Genomic DNA, 20,620 nt, shown 5'->3' on the forward strand with positions numbered 1-20,620 from the left:
CATTTCGCAAGATCAACAGCTGTTTGATTGTCTCTTCTTCCTGTTGGCTCGGCGTTCTCTTTTTCGTGGTTTGATCGGTGACTGCGAAATTTTGGACTATACTCACTATTCTTAGCAGTTTTGTTTTCGAGGCGTTTGTTTTTATTTATGGCAATTGATCGACCAGTAGGAATAATTGAATCCACCGATTGTTTAGTAAAGTGTGACCTGAAAAAAACTTAAATTTACTTCTTTGTTGAAAATTACTTACGAGTTCGATGTGATACAAACTTTATGGTGTGAAACGTGAAAGCTCAGAATAAATTCAATAAGTCTTGGAAAATGGTATATATCTAGTGATATTTTGGAATAGGCTGATATTTATACAAAATATAAATAAAGTTGAGGTAAGTGTACTAAAATAGTTGCAGTAGATTATCGCCATCACTAATCGATTCAGAACTTCTGCGAGTGATTATGCACCATACGTGGACAAATTCATCAATGAAGCGGTACAGTGAATCCGGCTTTTAGTTAAAAATAAAAAAAGGAATTGAAACTACACACGTCACAGAAGTAATGCCCAAATCGTTGCCGTGCATGGTACCGAGCCAATAATTTTCGCGCTGAATTGAATGTTGACGTATGCAGTGCAGCAATTTGATGTAGAATCTTATCAACATTGAAACGGTGAATTGAAACATTTTTTTTCTTTTAGAATTGTTGTTAACAATGCGATGGTGAAAGTGTAAAATTTAATAGTCTAAAATAATCCATAGTAAGAAATGGGTTGAATGACCGCGATATTGATGACGAAAATATCACCGTTTTTTAGGGATCCTTATCGATAATTAGACCTGCAATCTGTTCACCAGCTGAAGTTGGCATGGAAGTGAAAAAGAAAAAATCTCAAATTTATTGAATGCGAAGGAGCGACGCACAGCATGGAAAAAATTTACGCCGATTTTTCCATGCTATGTTTAAATTAACTCAAGACCTTCATCGGGATACCCAACGAGATTATTTTCAACGATAAAATATTGTCATTCTAGAGCGAATGAAAACAATCACAGATCGGAATATCAACAAACACTTGTGAAGTAAACCATTGTTTTGAGGAACAAACAGTTGTATGTGTAATTTATTTAAAATAGTTTGATTTTCGATTACTCCCTTCAGAAAGTTTCACTCATTTTTAAGCCGGTACTATGAACGTTTTATCGAAACTTGCTTGAAACTCCAATTTTTACGTTACAATTGCGTGGATGCCAGTAAAAATGAGTTTAATTTTGCATAGTCTTCAGTATTTCCACATTTGTTTCTCATGATTCGAAAATTTTGTACGCTAAATATACGGAGCCGGCTTACCATTATTCATTCTTTTAAATAAAGTCAGTAACCTTTTTGAAATTGCTGGATCTTGTTGTTACTCTTTTTATTTTCTGGGAAACGCACTCTTATCACTATTCAGCAAGGGTTGAAAGACAATTGGTTAGCTGATCATGTTTTCATCAATTGTTCGTTTTGATGCTCACAAATTTAGAACTGTGCAAAAAATTAAATGAAAAAAATGCATGCACGTATTTTCTATATGGACTGATTTGCTCAAGATCAAATTAGATTAAAATAAAAACTTGTACGATTGCATATCATTTTTTGGATTCAACTTCCGAAAATTCTGGCTGAATAATGATACAAATTTCAAAGAGAACTTTCGAGAAAAGTAAGTGATGTTATTTTCATTTTTCAAAATCCATCACACTGTAATTCTGAAACCGGAAGTCGGATCCAGATGAATTTCAAGAGCTTCATATGGGACTTTAAGACCATTAATTTGAATTTTAGTTTGTAAACATTAAATCAGCCACCGACCCATTGACAGACCAAGAAAATACCCCAATAAAAAGTCTCAATATATTGTCAAACGAAGTAAGTTTTTTTTACGTTCTCTGTATTGCAATTAATATGCCATTTGATATCATGTTATTTTCAGAACAAAATAAACCCAAATAACTTCACATTCGTCGACCTTTGAAACGGGTCGCAGTTTTAGGCTGAACTCTCGAATGATATTAACTTCTGGTTAAAATTTTACATTTCGGTAGTAATTTTTTATCGAGTAGTTAGATTTAACCAAAACTTCGGTCCATTTCAAAGTTTTACGGATGGGTTTATAAAGCTCTAAAAATAAAATGATATCAAGTGGTAATTGCAATACAGAGAACGTAACTTATTTCATTTGATAATGTATTGAAACTTTTATTGGGGAATATTATTTGACTAAAAGTATGAAAAGAAGTTTCATCAAAATAATTTTTAATAACGATCCGCTATTAGAATTTTTTTCAGTTTCGGAAGATAACTATCGAGCTGTCGAATTATCATGCAGTCGAGCACGACAAAATAACCACTCGACTGTGAAATTTTAACTAAAAAATAAAATAATTTGCGAGATGGTCCACAGCCTTATTGAATTTTTCCAACTTTTCCGTTGACCAATCGACACGAGCTCCTTTTTTATTATTTGTCAAATTATACGATATCGCTAACAAATCTTGTTGATGGCCAAATGGGTATGCAGTATGGAGCATTTTGACGGCTCTGTTACGCACACAAATGCAGTGTGTATTAATATATTTGTATACGGTATATCCTCTTAGAAAAAAAACGTTCAACGGTGATCATTCATTGGTCCAATAAGTTGGACCATTTGTCCAATGAAAGTCCAATCAATCGTTCAACGGGAGGCCAACACGGGGCCTTCGTTTGCCGATTTTGAAACAGACCGTTGTACCGAATGCCATTTTTTTCTTTCAACAAACCCGGCAGACAGCGGTCCATTGTTGATCCATTTTTAATATGAGGAGTTGGAGCCCCGTTGGTTTTACTGCAGAATTTCTGAAGATTTTACCACTTATTTTTTAAACTAACACTAACATACATACCTGCGCAATACCTCCACTTCACGTAGAATAACAACAAATTTTCTCTCTATGTAAAGGTAACAATTGATTTTCACATTATTGTTGCAAGAGAAAAAACAACAACAAACCGTTCCAGCAAACTGAACGAATATTTCGTGCAATATGTCGTTCAACAAGCGCTCAAAGATCAACAAAATAGAACGGCCTGCTGAGAGGGACGGTATAAAAATTTATTCAAGCTGCACTGCACACCCTTTTTTATCAGTCCCATATTGCCAATCGGCATGTTGAGGAAAAGATGATTCAAAATTAAGACCCATTTTTTCACTTTTTGTTCCACAAAATACTAAATCTTGGTATTATTGCACGAAACATTGGTAATAAGCGACTAATGTTTCAATATTTCAATATAGTGGCGTATCTGAGGGAGGGCGCCATCTTGGCAAATCCTTGAGACCTTTTTTTGCTCATCCTCCATCGATCTTCCTAGAGTTCAGGTTTTTTTGCTCACTAAACGAACGATGGGGGATCATGTTTTGCCCCAGGTGCCAAATTTCCTCGGTACGCCACTGTTTGAATATATTTAAATTATCTCAATATGGGACCCAAGTAACCAGAAGTTCCACAATTACTTAAAACATCCACTTTCTTGCGGCTTAGAAGTACATGAGCAGAACTTGAAAGTACAGAACTAGTGCCGCGTGAACTTTCTCGCTACTTAAGAAAACACGTGGTAGTTTTTGACAGTTCGGAGTACAGTACATGAAAGTACAGGAGAAGTACCGTGTGGACTTTCTCGCTATATAGAAACTTAAGAATGAATTTTAGAAGCAGTTTAGAAGTTCATTCGGTTGCGTCGTGCGGTTTTTCAAGTGTGGATAATTACTATAACAATGGGTCAGTGTACTCAAGTTTGCCGGAGTTAAGTTCAATTGAAACCTCAATAATTTTCCAATTATTGTATTTCACAAATCACCTGAGTTGATGTTCCATTGTGTATTGTCATTATTGTTTTCGTCGTCTTCTGGTTAACATTAACCTCACCATCTGGTGCCAAGTGAAATTAATTTTAGATCTGACGATTTGAAATAAATGTTGTCATATCACAAAATTTATCGACAGGCCCGTACCCAGGATTTCGTTTCGGGAAGGGCCTAAAGATAAAAAAATAATGTTACTAAAGATTGCTTATGTACCTAATTCTCGGTGTGCCTTTTACGGGTGTTTTTAACAGACACTTTAAACTTTTCCACTGAAACTGTTATTGTGTTACATTTCTTTACGTTTACTGTCTTGTTATTTCTGCAACACATGTCTTAGACCTTCTAAATAATTATATATCTGTTTTTGATTTCGGGAGGGGCCCGGGCCCCTCGGGTCCCCGCTCTGGGTACGTGACTGCTTATCGAGCAACCCTCGTACTCGTTTTGATACTCTCCATGTAAAAGAGACAGAAGAAGGAGCTGGGGTTCATTAGGAGATTGATAGTAACTATTATCTTCCTCTTGACAAGACAAGTCTAGACGCCGTGTGGAATCCGGAAAAAAATTGGGGTCAACTGGGTTTCTACCATGAGTTTCTCTTTTCCTACTTTCGAGTACCACATTCTTTCAATGTTTCAAATCTGGAGACTATTTTCACTGAACTATCACTTTATTCAACCACTGCTGAACTGTGTACTATCAAATATCCTCCTCTCGAGACACTTGTGAAGTGAGCAGTAGTAGATACGGTCTCTAGTAACAACAAGTGTTGGACTGACAACCCTTCCTATTCCCTACCCGACCTACATGCGAAATTGGCCGGTGCCGCTAAAGATCATTCTAATCAGTGGGTTACTTGAAGGGTGATTTGCCAATCCTAAGGACTGAGATTCTCTGTACAATTTCAAATGATTCCAATCTGTAACAAACTGGCAGTCAGGAATCAAGCTCGGCCAAGCTCAAGCTCTTTATGGCAGCCCTTAGGCGGACCTTATACGAGACAATACTATTGTCAATGAAAGGAGTATTGACAATACTATTGATCGTGTAATGGAAACTTTATCGGATTAATGAAAATATTGCTAAAAAATCAAAACAGCTCATCAATAGAACAATACTTTCTCCCTGGAGAGGAATCTGTTTAATATGTAGAATGAACTCTTCTCTCAATGTTTCAATATTCAGTTGCAATATTTAAAGCTGTTAAACGTTAGATTTCTTCGAAAAATGCGGACACAAGTTACCAAGCCAACTGCATTGACGGAATTGACGAAAGTTTGGATTGATTTGGTAAGGGCCGCTTTACACGTGATACTATTATTGTCAATTCAAAGTATTGTCAATACCATAAATCCGATTGGCTTGATAAGAAGTTTTTACACACTTTAAACCGATTCTCGAGCTCGGCATTTTGGAATGCCGAAGTTGATCGGCAACACGACATTTTGCTGATTGTTCAGTAATCCACATGCTCTTTTCCGAAATTCGTGGAAGTAATATGCTGATATATCAGTAAAGCGCGTACTTTTGCAAAGTACTTTCGGCATTTAACCCGAGTAAAGTCTAACATCAAAATTAGAACAAATTGATATTTGATTATGATAGCAACATCAGATTGAAATCCTAATATGATATCAACTCATCAAATTTTAAATTAATATCACATTGTGTTATCATTTTGCTGTTTAAAGGCAAAAGTTTTGTGAAACTCAAAAAATGAAAATATTAAAATCAACAACTTAGTGAATCCATTGAAATTGAGCAAATTTCAAATGGCTGCACAAAAATACAAAGTTAAGTTTCAATGGAAGAATTATTCCTTCAATCCTTTGTTGCCTTTTACAAAAATGCTTTGACATCCTGCCGAGATCCTGCAGTTGACCGCAACCATTACCGCGAAGAAACGATTTTTTTCAACATTTTTTCAACTTTTACGCAAATAATGCTCTTTCTTTTTAACCACGAGAATATTGGTATCAAACCACACGTCTGTGAAGCATTAGATAAATTGGCGATCATCGGTACCACGTTTGTCTGAAGCAGGTCAATCTGAATAGTGGCTTTGGCATTCCCATCTCGTTGATCGTCTGCCCTAGAAGTAGCTTATTTCTGAATTTGATATGAGAAATATATTTGACGTCATCTATTTCCTTCTAGATACGTTAAGTATCCGATCCTGTAACAGTTTTTGCGTTCAGTTTTAAAAAAATGTTTCGATATTTGTAATCATACGACGTTGCGAAGTTCATTCCAAAGTTCTTAGACCATTATTTTCAGTGCATCCAGAAATCGGGGACCTGGATGGCGAAAATAATCTACTCGCCAAACCCGTTCTGAAAATGTCCATAACTTTATATTCAACAGTATGGAAAAATTAATTGTTTACGAAGTTCGAACATCGAATATTGAATGTCTCAGATTTCAGAACCTAGCGCTAATTCTTAATAATACTTTAGTGGCTTAAAGAAGCCACCAAGAAAATATATGTTTAATTTGTATATTCCTAAGTAGTCCACAAACTGTGTCGAAGAACCTCTTCAAAACAATTCTCATTCCTAGTTATAAATGCTTAGAACTTCATATTCTCACTAACGCTAGATGCTATGAGAAGTATTTTATCAATCATCTAATAGATCTTGAGACTTCAATACACTTTTCTAAAGAACCCAACTAAATCTTCATAATTTTGAGTCACAGGACTAATTCTGCATCAAATGATCGTAAATTATAAGTCTACACAAGAACTGAAGAAATTCTGGTTCTATCTGTGGTCAGAAGCGAGATAATCGTTCATTGTCCCAATTAGCCGAAAAAACAAATGATCTGGGATACCTTATTGCCGAATTCCTAATTCACGTTCCCTGTGTTGTAAAAGACTTTACTGTAAAAGGTTCGGTCTTCAGAGCCTCTAAATTCGTATTTCAAAGTGATTACATGTGCGAGTTATATGCCAACAAGTAGATAACTCAATTTGATGTTATAATGTTTGAATGCTACAGCTTTGGATATGAGAAGGACAATGAGAACATTTTTATACTGTACTCAAATAGCCACACTGCTATTCACGGTGGATGCGGGATGGAAGCGACGCAACGATTGTGCACTGACAGAAACTACCTGCATACAACTTTGTGAACCAACACTGCTTGTCATATAACCGAAAATTTTCCATCTCCTGATAGCTAGCGCTTACAGTCCATCGCAATCGCCAAAAGTTCACATTCCAAATCACCTAAGTTCGAAACCGGATTCTCTCCGCGGTAGTGTGAAGATTGCATGAAATCGTTTTTCTTGTTTGCGACTAATATGGAGATTGCATAAAATCTTTTTTCTTGCTTGCGAGTAATATCGCCTAAATGTATACTATCCCGGACCTTTTCTGGCTGTTCTATTTTTAGATTATGCTCGTGACGTGTCATTTCAAGAAAATCTACATCATATTAAGTTTTCAATGTGCTTTCACTGAGAGCAAAATTAGTTGCCAGTTTGATGTCACACAGCATTTTTTTTGCCTTCAATTTTGATCTTTTAACCGTTAAAACGACCAAAACGATAGCAAATTAAGAAATCGATATATACGAACAGCACAACATCAAATTGAGTTTTCTTTTTAATCTCACACTCTACTCGGGAAGTGTGCACATAGTGTCAGATTTATAAAATAATCTAGTGTTTAGAGCTTTAAATATTGCAAATGAATGTTGAGCCATTTAGAGAAGAGTCCGTTGTAGGGGAGAGTGTTCGGTTACCAGCACCATTTTATTTTGAGCTTATAGCTTCTGACTAAGTGCACATTATGCGGACATATATATAAATGAAAAGCTAAATTTCCTAGCTAACACCTGATTAAGAAACTAAGTTGATTCATTTAATTGAAAAAAAAACTTTATTATCAATTTAGTGAAGTGGTAAATTTTGGCTATTTCAAAAAAGGTGTTCGGTTACCGGCACCTCAAGAAATTTCGGAAAAATATACGTAAAGACTAAAATTATTTAAAGAAAAAACGTAATTCATTCTTTTTGGAGGCGTTTTATACAAAAATCTTCATTGTCTGATGGTGACTTCGCCTTGCCTCTCTGGGCCGATCTTAGAGCAAATTCAGCAGCTGAAAATTTTATATGGGAGATCAATAATAGAACTAAAACTGGAACAAATGTATCCTCAGAAAATCGTTTTAGTTTTATTTATTCGAACAGTTCTACTGCCACATTTAAAACTGACATTCGCTGCCATTCTATTTTGGAAACACAAGTAAAACGCTACAAGGACTGCCAGTTTTTTTTGTCATAATTTCTAGATTTAAATTTTAAAACTGACATAAATTATGCATCTAGAACTAGAACACTCCTGAATATGCCATTACTCATGTTTCAAATATGGCAAAATGGAACGGCAGCGTATACCAGTTTTAAATTTGACAGCAGAACTGCTCGAACTAACAAAACCAAAACCGCTTGCTGGGGACACGTTTGTTCCAGTTTTAGTTAAATTATCAGTTTTCAATTGTTAAGGTTCTACCGTCCGCAATCGTTCTAACTCAAGTGAATTGAAAAAGTCGTTTGATATGTCAAAAGCATCACCATTACGCTATATCGTGGTAAATATTCTGATTGGATTTCTCATTTGCAACATTATTCACGTATAACAATTTTTTTTGAGAAAAATTTGTGTTGTATTCAAAAGATATTTTTTATTAGATGGTTATAAATGTTATTCACAACGAGTCAAACTTTCAAACTGCAAGTGACTTCGTTTGATCAGATATGATAGACAGACATTAAGTTAATTTTTGTTTATTTGCTTGTGTATATTTCTGTACAGCTTACGTTTGCTGTTCATATAATCAAAACAACATTGTAGGGTTATTGTACCAATAGTCATCTCGTAACTTGTGCAATAGCGACGCGAAAACTCGAAGCGAATGCTTTTTACCTTTTTCATATATATAATAAATAGGTATAGAATTCGCTCAAACTTTAGAAAATTTTTCCGAGGCCTGGAAGGCCGAATGTCATATACCAATCGATTCAGCTTGACGAACTGAGCAAATGTCAGCGCGCGCGTGTGTGTCTGTATGTGTGTTGTCAACAAAGAGGTCGAGATCTCACAGATGGCTGGACCGACTTTGATTAAACTAGTCGCAAATGAAAGGTCCTCCCGTCACCCAGAACGCTGTAGAATGGTTTTGAGATCGGATGTTTACTTTTTGAGTTATACGAAGTTTTATGTCAAAATTTTTAGTTTGTTGACAGTATCTGTCACACTTGACCTTGAAAACCGAATATGTTTCCAGACTTAGATTCCGCACGGTACAAGCTATCCAATTAGCCATCGATTGTTAAAATCAGTCCATCTTCAACGGAGATATCGACATTTTTGTGTACGCGACTTTTTTCCCTATTCCAGCAGTAGGAGTTTTGAGCGCTGTATGACAAAGCAATGCTTGGGAACAACGTAAAACACGATTTTTTATACTGTTACATACAATTATTTCCAAGTACCAAAAACACAAAAAAGGATGCTATTTTCATGACATTTTGCCTCGGACCGATTTTAGCACGGTTCGTTTTTGGCAACATAATCGTTCGAATATGACATATGTAAACCAGATGATGGCAGCATTTTCGAGTTGAAAACAATTCTATAAATATATTGATTTAAGCTACTCACAGCAATAAATGCTGGATGAATATAACACCCTTAAACCATTCGAATCAGTTCGTCGAGATCAGCAAATGCGTGTGGAACAAATAATTTCACTCAATTTTCTTGGTGATGGCTCAGCCGTTTTCTACAAACTCAAATTCATATGAAAAGTCGTATACTCCCAAACAAGGTTCCTGAATTACATTTGGTTCCGACTTATGGTTCCGGAACTAAAGAATGATATGTAATAACAGAAATAAAATTAAAATAATGTAATTCATTTTTCTCGTAAATGGCTCAACCGATCTAAGATTCAAATGAACGGTCTTAAGATCCTATAAAACATCTTGCTTTTTAGTCAGATCCGACCTCCAGTACAGGAGATACATGGCGATTAGTATTAAAGTGTCCATTTCACATGAATTAATCAGGTTTATCGGGTTTGCAGATTTCGATAGTCGATAACCGAATAAACTTATTTTACTTTTAGCGGTATTCAGTTTTTCGATCCGGAAGGTACACAAACATTTAATTCGCACTACGGTTTCTCAAAGATGTCTACATTGATTTTCAAACATTTTGAGTCAAATGTAAACTATACAGCTTCTCAGGTGAATTTATCTGACTTCGGCTACACCGATTTTCGAATTCCGGTTCCAGTATTGAATCGTTTCTCAAAGCTCAATTGTTTTCTCAAAAACAGTCAAATCGAATTGCAGAAACAAACGTTCAAAATAAAATAAACTTATAGTCCCATACAAAATTAATTAATTTTATCTAATTCTGAATTCCGATTCTGGAATTACAGGATGATGAATTTTTAAAATTCATACCGATATAGAAGATGACAATCCAAAAAAGCTTCAAAGGAAGACTCGAAACTATTGCAATTTATTCGTCGTATGGCCATACGCATCGGTTTAGGTTATGCTGGTTCCTGAATACCGGCTCTGGAAGTACCTTAAATTACCCTAAACTCTAAAGTGAAAATTACTTCGACATATCATGGAATGTTTAAAAGATTGTCACACTTTTAGAATCAAATTCGATCCGAATGCAGTGTCGACATTATAGAATAATAAGTAATGATGATTAAAATCTCAAATTGCCACTCAAAACGACGGTCATTAAAATAATGTCATGAAAACTGAAACACCGAAGAATATTCATGCAAAAAAAAAACACATGCGGAATGAAAAAAAAGGTATCATCTCACTGCTAGGTGTATTAGGTACGTTTTTCATCTTAATCTTGAAATCAATCTATCAAACAGAGACAGTAGATCTCACTCCTGGTTTTCGTATGTGAGAAGACTACTGGAGCTGAGATGACTAAGGGGAACTGTTTCCCTGTGTCCTAATATACTGTATGCGTTTCCTTTGCTTTCGGGTGCAAAAGTAATAAGCGCGTCAGAGAATCACCGTGTTAACAGTCAGTATAATATAATAATCATTTGACTGAAAATAAAACTAATCTTTGAAATTAGATTAACTAATTAGGCACAGCATGAGAAACTGATAGTTAATTGGTTACGTTTCGAACGGTAATTGTGTGGCGATATCACAGGATCTATCATTGTTCACACGAATTGATGGTATATGATAGTAAGTATCGCTAAAGCCGTTTTTAATATTGATGTATATTCTTCACTAATTGTCTGAACTATCCTGATATCAATCATGTGCCTAATGAATAATGTACTAAACAATCTTTACTGATTTGTACTGCTTCGTTACTTCGAAAAATTTCTCATTTTCGCAAAAGGCAATTCTGCTCGAATCAGCGTTTGTTGAATTTGTTATACATTGATAATAATACCAACTTTGCAATCCTGTACCAAGCATGGCCGAATATGAAGCACTTCTTTCTGCTTAAGTCATAACTAGACAGAACTAAACAACATTTCATTCAACTTCCTGAATAATGTTTTTATATCAAACGCCATGCGACTCCATCAAATCGCAGTGCGCTACTGACAAAAAAATGATAAAGAATACTGTTATCATAACACAAAGTAAAACGCAATTGATGCAAATTGTCTCGATAAACACTGCCGCACATCAGTCTAATAAATATCGCATAAAGATTGATTGTATCAGTTCATCATGATTAATAGTTGTATTCACGATCCTCCCAACCGGGCGACGGCTTTACAGCAAACAAGTCGAAATTATTCCCATAGGAAGTTTCCTCTCGTTATGCTAGACATGTTCACAGTTGATTTCGCTCTTATTGTGCAACCGTGCTTAGACATCTATGCACCTGCAACAACAGTACGTCAACAATAATCTCCGTACCTAGCGCTTCTTTCATTAAAAATGGTTGCAGTGCGATGAATGCGATTAGATTTATCCCATAGTCCGATTCTGAACAATCATGTGAAAATTATCGAGCATCATAGTTGCTCTCGATAATTATGCAAATCAGAACAATGCTCATCTGGTCGGTCAACACCGAGAGTTAGACAAAAATATCAATTTACAATGTAGCGGAAATTTTTCATGTAATGTGTTTTCGGGATTTCATTCCTTGCAAACTAAGTTCCACCTAGACAGTATAGCTCATGAAATTAAACCGAGTTCAAAAGTTTTTACAAATCCGGTTGTTGAAGTATTTCAGCCGAGAATTTGACTCTCCGGTTCCTGTACTAAAGTCTAGTATTCTAACGAAGCGTGACAAGTGAAATACTGAAACTGCCAAATTTCGTGATTTCGTGCAGTCGAAATCAGTCAATGATCAAACGAAAGTTAGAGTATACGTGAAAAATAACTCGCAGATGATTTGGTGTTGAAAATAAATAGTTGTAGAGATTGAACAGTCTTGCGAGCGGTTGATAAAGACGTTTGAGAACACCGTTTGAATAAAGTTACGTTTTTTTTATATGAAAGTACAATAACATGCATTAATTTGGACTAAATTATATTTTTTATGTTACTCACTCCATTTCCAATTACTAGGAATTCAGAAAGTAATCCACCGAGTACAAGGTTGGGTGAAAGTAAAATCAGTCTCAGTTTTAAGTCTTCAGCTTGAAACTTCTACTGTTGTGTTTTGTTATGGAGAGATTCAATAGAACCTATACGTTCCAAAAGAGCCTTCATTTAAACTTGCGACATAATCCAACGTCAAAGTTCTCAAACTGACTAGTCGTCAAATAATTTCATTTCGCGTAATGTTTCTTTTTGCCTCCGCGGAAGATCCCAACGAATTCGGGCTCCAAATACTTCCCATCCACGTTATACGCCCGATTTGTCTCCCTTGGATTATTATGTTCCCATACCTCAAAAGAAGGCTACAAACTTTAGCTTGCATGATGAGATCATCGACGTCACAGAAGAGTAGGGGAAAGGCGGACAATAATGCGGGGTACACATTAGTGCGCATCTCATTGTGAGCTCCAGTTAATGTTTATCACTGTTTTTTTAGATAAACATTGAGATCTGGTCCTATTAACTTCATTCGAATACATTGCACCTACACTGTTTATTTCACATCAATACGACATACGTAAATACAAAATCTGTCATTCTCTTAGCGTTTTAGGGCCATAGAGAATAAGCTTTATATCTTATCAAGTATAAGCGACTGGCACAATACAGGTGATTATGAATATACTCTACTGCCCAGTGCTTGAGTGAAAGAATAGATATAGAGCGAGAAGACTAGTGTTGGTTGCCTGATGAACAGAGAAGATGTTTAGATATATGATACCGGTAGTGAGGCGGCTAGGATTTAAACCAATGTCGTTGTACGCTTTACTAGACCCAGTCGTGTGATAGAGCCGTGTCTATCACAGTGCTTAGGGTAGCGTGTGCACGGAATGCATAAGAACGCAGGTTCGAGTCCTGCCTCTGAGCGTATCTTTTTCAAAAAAATCATATTTTCTGTGAGTTTCTCACTTATTTGGCTTTTCCAATATATGTTTGCAAAAACTGATTTTAGTTATGGCGACTTTACGTCTAAACAACTAAAAAAGTAATAAACCGTTTACTACAGTAAATCAACAAGAAACTGGACCTAAAACCTATCTTCTAAAAAGTCATCAACTACAAGCAATGTACAACAAAGTACATCTGTCACTGTTCTGTTACTGTTAACAACAACCTAAGCTATAAGGTATCGGAAAAATTGAGAAAAGGCAAACAGTACAAAAAAATCCAACAACGATACTTCCAAAAATGAAAACTAAAGCCAGGGCAGAAACGACGGATGAATGGACGAAGGCGCAACTAATGAAACCCCTAACTCAGCATTATCATGAGATTTTGTTTCTCGTAGAAAAAAATGGCTTAACTGATTTCAAAAAGATACAAAAATAAATGGCAACCAATTTCAATTTTCCTGTTTTTCGCATCGCCTATAAATGACGGTTTAATATTTTTCACCATCACCGGAATCGGATGTTGGATCCGGATGAAATTCAAGAGCCTGAAGGCTACTATAACCACCTCTCATGTGAGCCTAAGTTTTTGATAATCGGAGTCTGTGAGAAAATAAGCTTTTAAATTTTTGACCACTATTACCGAAACCAGGAACTGGGAACCGATATAGCCGAAATCGATTCGTTTGGTCAGCAACTAACGAAACTTACAAATCGAAATAATTTTAAGCTAAATTTAGAGGAATTTTTCCTTATTTTGCATTGTCGATATTTTTTCTCAATTACAAACACGCTTCGCACTGTAATTCTGTAACAAAAACCAGATCTGAACAAAATTCTACTTATGGTACCAGATGACCTTTAATTCGAGTTTACGTTGGTGAATATTGGTTCAGCCGTTTCTGAGGAATTGGTGTGGTTTCTGGTTTGGAGTATGCGATCACTTTTACCGGTAATTCTGGACCCGAGAACTGGGATTCATTATTTTCATTTTCATTTCATTATTAACCAACCTGAACCGCCCAGCTGAAGAATTATAAGGCTAGTTGAAAGAATTCGCTTGATTTTTCTAGTGTCATGTATACAAATACACATTGAAATTTAAATGTTTATGTTTATATTCCAGAACCAGAAATCGCATCTCGATAAATTTCATTAGAGTACAGTGGGATTGTGGAATCTTTAATTTGAATCTATTCTTGTGAAAATTGGTCGAGCAGTTTCTGAAAAAAATCGAGTGTAATTCCATTTTACCCCGTTACTCCGGAACTGGAAGTCTGATCAGGATGAAATTCAAAAGCAGGCTATGGGGCTATAGAACATTTCATTCGAATCTGAATCTGTCTCTGAAAAAAAACGTGTGCAGTTTTTATTTATATTTGGCACATTTACTGCTGAACCGGTACATCAATAGCAGGCTAAGGGACTACCACAATGATATATGACCTTCAGTCCTCCTGGCCTTAGATCTGAAGTCGGGTTTCACACTGATATTTCCGTTTCCACGTGATGCGCACTAGTCAAATTCTCAGGCCAGCAGTCAAACCAACCGAAAGTTTGTAACCATACAATTTGGAATTATGAACAAATTCGCTCAGGTGGCACATTCCTCTAATTATCTGAAGACTTGCGCCTAAGCATAGCAAGGAAATGCATTTCATAAATAGCAAACGAAGAGTTTCCTGCTTTTCGTTTTAAGTTTTCTTTACCGACTGGTTTTCGATCCGGAGCCAATTGATCCCGGAAGCGTTTAACAGCGTTCGAACGAGGAATTCCGAGTAACTTTACTGAGCCATGAGGCTATATTGACGGATTTTCCACTCATATTTTTCCTCGCACTTGTTCATTCGACTCCATTTTCAAAACAATTTTTTTGTGTCAGCCAACTTTATGTCTAAATGTTCGCACATACATTGTCATTGCGTTGGCGGTATTTGTTTCGGTTCGGTGCAAGTAGTGCATTTCTCCCTTTTTTTAATTTAATCAAAAAACTACTCGGTAGCTTAGTAACGTGCTTACTCTGAGTTAAGCTCATTTGTTATAGCTGATAAGACTTAGAACATTATTCTATGATTATTATTCGATTGAGATGTTTTCTGAGCTAGGATTAATCTGCATAGCAATCAGAATGTTTTTCATTTCGAGTGTGTTCCGACGAAACATCCGAGACAGAACGATGTAATAGGAACTAGAGGGTGCTAAAGCGAAAACAGAACCTTACGCAATTAGTGATCAACTCCTCAAACAATTATGTCAGCTGTGTGAAAAAAAACATTAATACTTGTAAACACATAATTTCTTCACTGTTGTTCGCCGGAGAAGCGTGCCCACAGTAAATACTCAAGTTGAATTAATGAGGCGGAAAGGAAAATAAGTTCAACGCATTCTCAACCAATTCACAAATCGGAAGCATTAGAACGCGAAAGTTAGCTTAACCGGTTTCGGTGCGTGTCTGGTCTGAGCAGTGTGATAACGACTGTGATTTGTTGCTGATAGTACGGATATCTTTTCAGCCATTTTAACAAACAAACGATTAGAATCGTTGCCTTCGGGGAGATTAAGACATGTTCAGGTTTGAATGTTTCGCGCCGAAACAAGATGCTGCTGATGCGGTAACTAGTTTCGTTACAAGTAGTCGGATTCAGATTCACTTCCCTGTACACTCTCGGCGGACAACCTCGGAATGATGTAACGGTGGTTGAACTTTAAATGCTCGGAACGAGCAAGATTTTCTTTGTTCTTTTTTTTTTCACTTACGTTTGACACTGCATGGAGGGAACCGTGAATCAGAGTAATGGTTTTCCACAATTTTCCTAATGGGAAGGGAAACATGTGAAGGGAATGTGAAAAGCAGTTGTGCGCTGGATGAAGGAGTCTTTCTCATTCATTTCTCATGGTCTTTTTATTCTCATAGGCATAAAACAAAAACGAATCATTATGCAATCACGACGGGATGTTGAACGATTTGAAAGTACCAATTTTTCTAACATATTTAACAAAAACAATTATTGTCTAACGCTTGTGGAATATCAAATTAGAATCAATTGCAATTATTACGTGGGTCGTGATGGATACCTAGTATTCTGCAATATCCTTATTAGATCAAGTCTAGCAAGAGTTCATCAACTTCATGAAAAAGGATGATCTACTCCGATTACAGCTCTTACCCAATTGAGAGACAAACCTCCCTAGCAGTCAAAAGTTCCACAATAGCTGAAAACTTCCACTTTCTTACTGCTTAAAAGTACACGTGGAACTTTTGAGAACTTGAAAGTACAGAACTAGTTCTGTGTGAACTTTCTCGCTGCTTAAGAAAACACGTTTTGACAGGTGGGAAGTGCTGAACAAGTTCCACGTGAACTTCCTGGCTGCATAGAAGCTGAACAATAGGGTGGGACAAGGTTGTATGGGAAAAATTATTTTCTCGCTCCACCAAACTTTTCGTGTTCCTTTTGGGTCCCATAGAAACTATGCAAAATTTTAGCTCGATAGGAGAAACTATATTTTCGCGCCCGCGGTTCACAGTTTGTATGGGATTTTGTATGGGAAAACAAACTTTTAACAAAAAAATCATCTGGAGGTCACCCTATATACACAAAAAATCAGCGGGCATGTAATTTTTGTAGGAAATTTAATGAGGAAGAAAACCTTCGAAGACTGTAACGTAATCTGACATCTGTAAAAAATGTTATTAAAGAAAAACCCACACAAGGTCCGAACGATGGCTCATTCCTTAATGTATCTAGCACCACTGCTGCCCGCTGATTTTTTGAGTATATAGGGTGACCTCCAGATGATTTTTTTGTTAAAAGTTTGTTTTCCCATACTAAATCCCATACAAACTTTGAACCGCGGGTGCGAAAATATAGTCTCTTCTATCGAGCTAAGATTTTGCATGGTGCTTATGGGACCCAAACGGAACACGAAAAGTTTAGTGGAGCTGAAATCAATATTTTGTCCCACCCTACTGAACAATGTATTCTAGACGCTGGTTAGAAGTTCGATTGGTTGCGTTGCGCGAACCTTCAAGTATGGATAATTACTTTAAAAACGGGCTGCTTAGGTCCTGGACCATATCGAAAATTATTTTAGCTTCTAGGTGAAATTTGACAGTCGAGTAGCTGTTTTTTATCGAGTTAGTTTATCTCGACTATTTAATTGTTTGACGTATGGGAAGCTATTTGGATTTATCATGCACTGAAAATAAAATGATATCTAGAGGTATAATAACAGCAATGTAGAGAACGTAAGAAAATTTTCGAGAAAACTCACCTCGTTTGATAATGAATTGACACATTTTATTGAGGACTGAAGGTATAAAAAGTTATTACACAGTAGAAATTAGATTTTTTTTTTGAAAATTTTTATTTGTCGGAAAAAAACTATCGAGCTAATTATATTTTCGAGCAGGGTTATTTTTGACAACGACACAAAACTGCTCGACTGTCAAATTTGAATTAAATATTTAAACAATTCGCGAGATGGTCCACAACCTTAGAAAGTTATTCATGAATTGCATAAGCTAGTAACAGTAAGATTACAGTAACATATACAATTGTCGAAAATTTATACTAAATATAAAAACTAACCCTATGATATAATAATATTTATTCAACAGGCCCTCTTCATACAGGATACAGATCGTAGATGACGCAAATCCATATAATAAGAACGTAATTCCAGAAATGTCAGAATACCCCGCCTTCCTTTCAGACTTGTAAATTTACACATTCTAGCACTTAAAAATATGTCAAAATGCCTGAAACTTTAAATATGAGCCATTTTGTATGCAATATTTTTGAAATCATCTCTAGGCGATAATTCATTTATGTCAAATTTGACGAATATTTTACACATTATTTGGGTCTGTGTCCCGCTCGTCTTTTGACTGTCTGGGCAGCCATGGCCACCAGACGGCTACCAAAATTGATTCAGTGACGGCTGTCAAATCCAATTTGGGAAAACATAGTCGCCTGTATCTTAGTTTGCCGAGCGTTTTCATCTGTTCACCTTCGCTGGAAATGTCAAAAATTTCTTTGTGGAAAAATCCTGGTGGATACAGTTGTATCGTTTGAGGTGTATGTCTGGCAGCGGGGAGGCTGTCGGTCACCAGAATGGCTGCCAGCCATATTTTGCCCGCTGGCAGCATTTAGGCGACCGTATAGCAGCCATGCTCATGCGGGGTCTAGCAGTCTAACTGTCACATCACGAATAACATTAATTACTAGCTGGTATGCAAGAGACTTTTTTCCCCTATGTGGGCTACTTTTGCCGTTAGTGCTTCACCCGATCACCGGTCGGGGGTCGTGCGTATCGTATCGGTATTTTGTCAATCTACCAACTGCTTCTTTATTGTTCATGACTTCGTTAGAGAAATTTCGTGTTGTATCCACTTCGGTTTTGGCACTGCTTTCCTATATAGTCATCTATGTTTGAAGCGGTACAAGCGATTAGTACTTTAATTATCTACAAGAGATATCGAAATTCTTGGTCTACTAACACTAACTTTTCTAATCTGTTCTAATTGTTTCTATCCTTGTCGCATGAGAATATGTCAGAAAATTCATAAATAACTTTAAAAATATGCACTCAATCTGCAATCTAGAAAGTGGAAATAAATGTATTTCGCATAGTCAAGTATGAATGATGATTAATGAGTGAGTGAAGTATTAGTATGGATCTGAGTGAAAGCAACCCAGAACGCAATTTAGGAGAAAGCTATATTTAACATGAAACCAAATTACTAGTTGTGCAAATTGTGGACGACGTTGTGACGCTGTTTACGGCTTCCAAAGATAGCAAAGAGACCGTGATTAGTTAAATTACTGCAAAAGAGATGAGTTTTGATTAATAGATAGCTTCTATTTCATAGATGAAAGTGTAGTATTTGTTCTAGTATGGATAATTTCTGTCAAGTTTGGTATATTCAGAATACGGAACATATCCATTATATTGTTCGTATTGTTTGTATTCTTTGCTCTTTTTTCAGATACCACCCATGGCTCCATTGGTGTGCATTTTTGTTCTATTGAATAAGGTTGATTTAATTAGTTTTCTAACACATAAATCAAACCATTAAAAGTCAACTTTAGACATTCGTTTGGAGTTGTTGGAATTTGGTTATAGGAATGAATAACGACGACAAAAATTAGGGAAAAGTAAGCAATTTTCTACTAAATAGCCGCTCATGAGTAAGAGAACTAAATGTCATGCTGTTTTCGGAGTGTGATTAATATTTGCACACAATGATGTTAAATATATTCAACTGTTTGGTTTTACGCAATAGTGTTGATGAAGCTGAGATACAAAAAAATATCAAACGTCTTCACCGGACGAACGATAGGAAAGAAAATGAGTTTCCTCGTAAAGTGCTTCAAATAAATAATTTCACTGAACGACGAAGTTGTGTTAGTTTGAGCTTGGCATCTGAGGTGTATTTTGTACTATTTTCTTCCTCAATTTCAACCATTTCGTTAGTAGAGTCGCCATATTATTGTGCGGATTACTTGCACCTATTTGCACCTATACCTTATATTTTAATGTCAATGTTACGAACAGAGACAGCAGATCTCACTCCAACTTATGGTTTCAGCATGTGAAATTAATATATCTTAATAATTCAAATATATCAATGAGACTACGTAGACTATGTTATGTTAAGACAAATCCACCTTTCCCTTTCGTTATCAAATCATGAAACGAGAGTTGTACATTTGATATAAAAAAATATATTCGAAATCTTTTTCATTCACTACAATTATTCATAACAATTATCAAAATAGCTGTTTTTGGTAGAAGCGACTATTTTATCTTTTAACCTCTCTCGTAGATTGAGTTATTATTATTAACAAAGACTAAAACAAATCGTTGAAGGTCAATAAAAGGTTTCTTTACCTTTACCATTGTGTTTGAGATCACACAATCGTCACTGCTGCTACTACACAGTAGTGGAGATCCATGAAATCGATGGATGAAACTATCGTGTGGAGATCCATGAAATCGATGGATGAAACTATAGACAAAAACAAAGGTCTCGGCAAAAAATGATGGGTAGAAATAGACTCGTGATCATTGTACATGTTTCTGTTGAATTTGTTTCCGTCGATACGGGACTGTAAGTGAATACCGTAAGTACAGCGAAGCATGCTTAGTTTCGTCCAATCAATTGGACTTTCTCTTCATGTGTTTTCATATGCAGGGTAGTTTA

The 20,620-nt window shown here is 36.1% G+C and overlaps 1 protein-coding gene across 1 annotated transcript in view; it reads left to right on the top strand.

The window, feature by feature from the left end:
• Positions 1–20,620, top strand: part of LOC131434041 (multidrug resistance protein homolog 49) — an 82,418-nt gene continuing 61,798 nt past the window's right edge. Inside the window, exon 1 of the mRNA XM_058600674.1 lies at positions 1–386. The gene's annotated coding sequence lies outside the window, so the exon portion shown is untranslated. The remainder of the gene's footprint in view (positions 387–20,620) is intronic.

The sequence above is a fragment of the Malaya genurostris genome, chromosome 3, assembly GCF_030247185.1.
Source record: "Malaya genurostris strain Urasoe2022 chromosome 3, Malgen_1.1, whole genome shotgun sequence".
NCBI classification, from domain to species: Eukaryota; Metazoa; Arthropoda; class Insecta; order Diptera; family Culicidae; genus Malaya; species Malaya genurostris.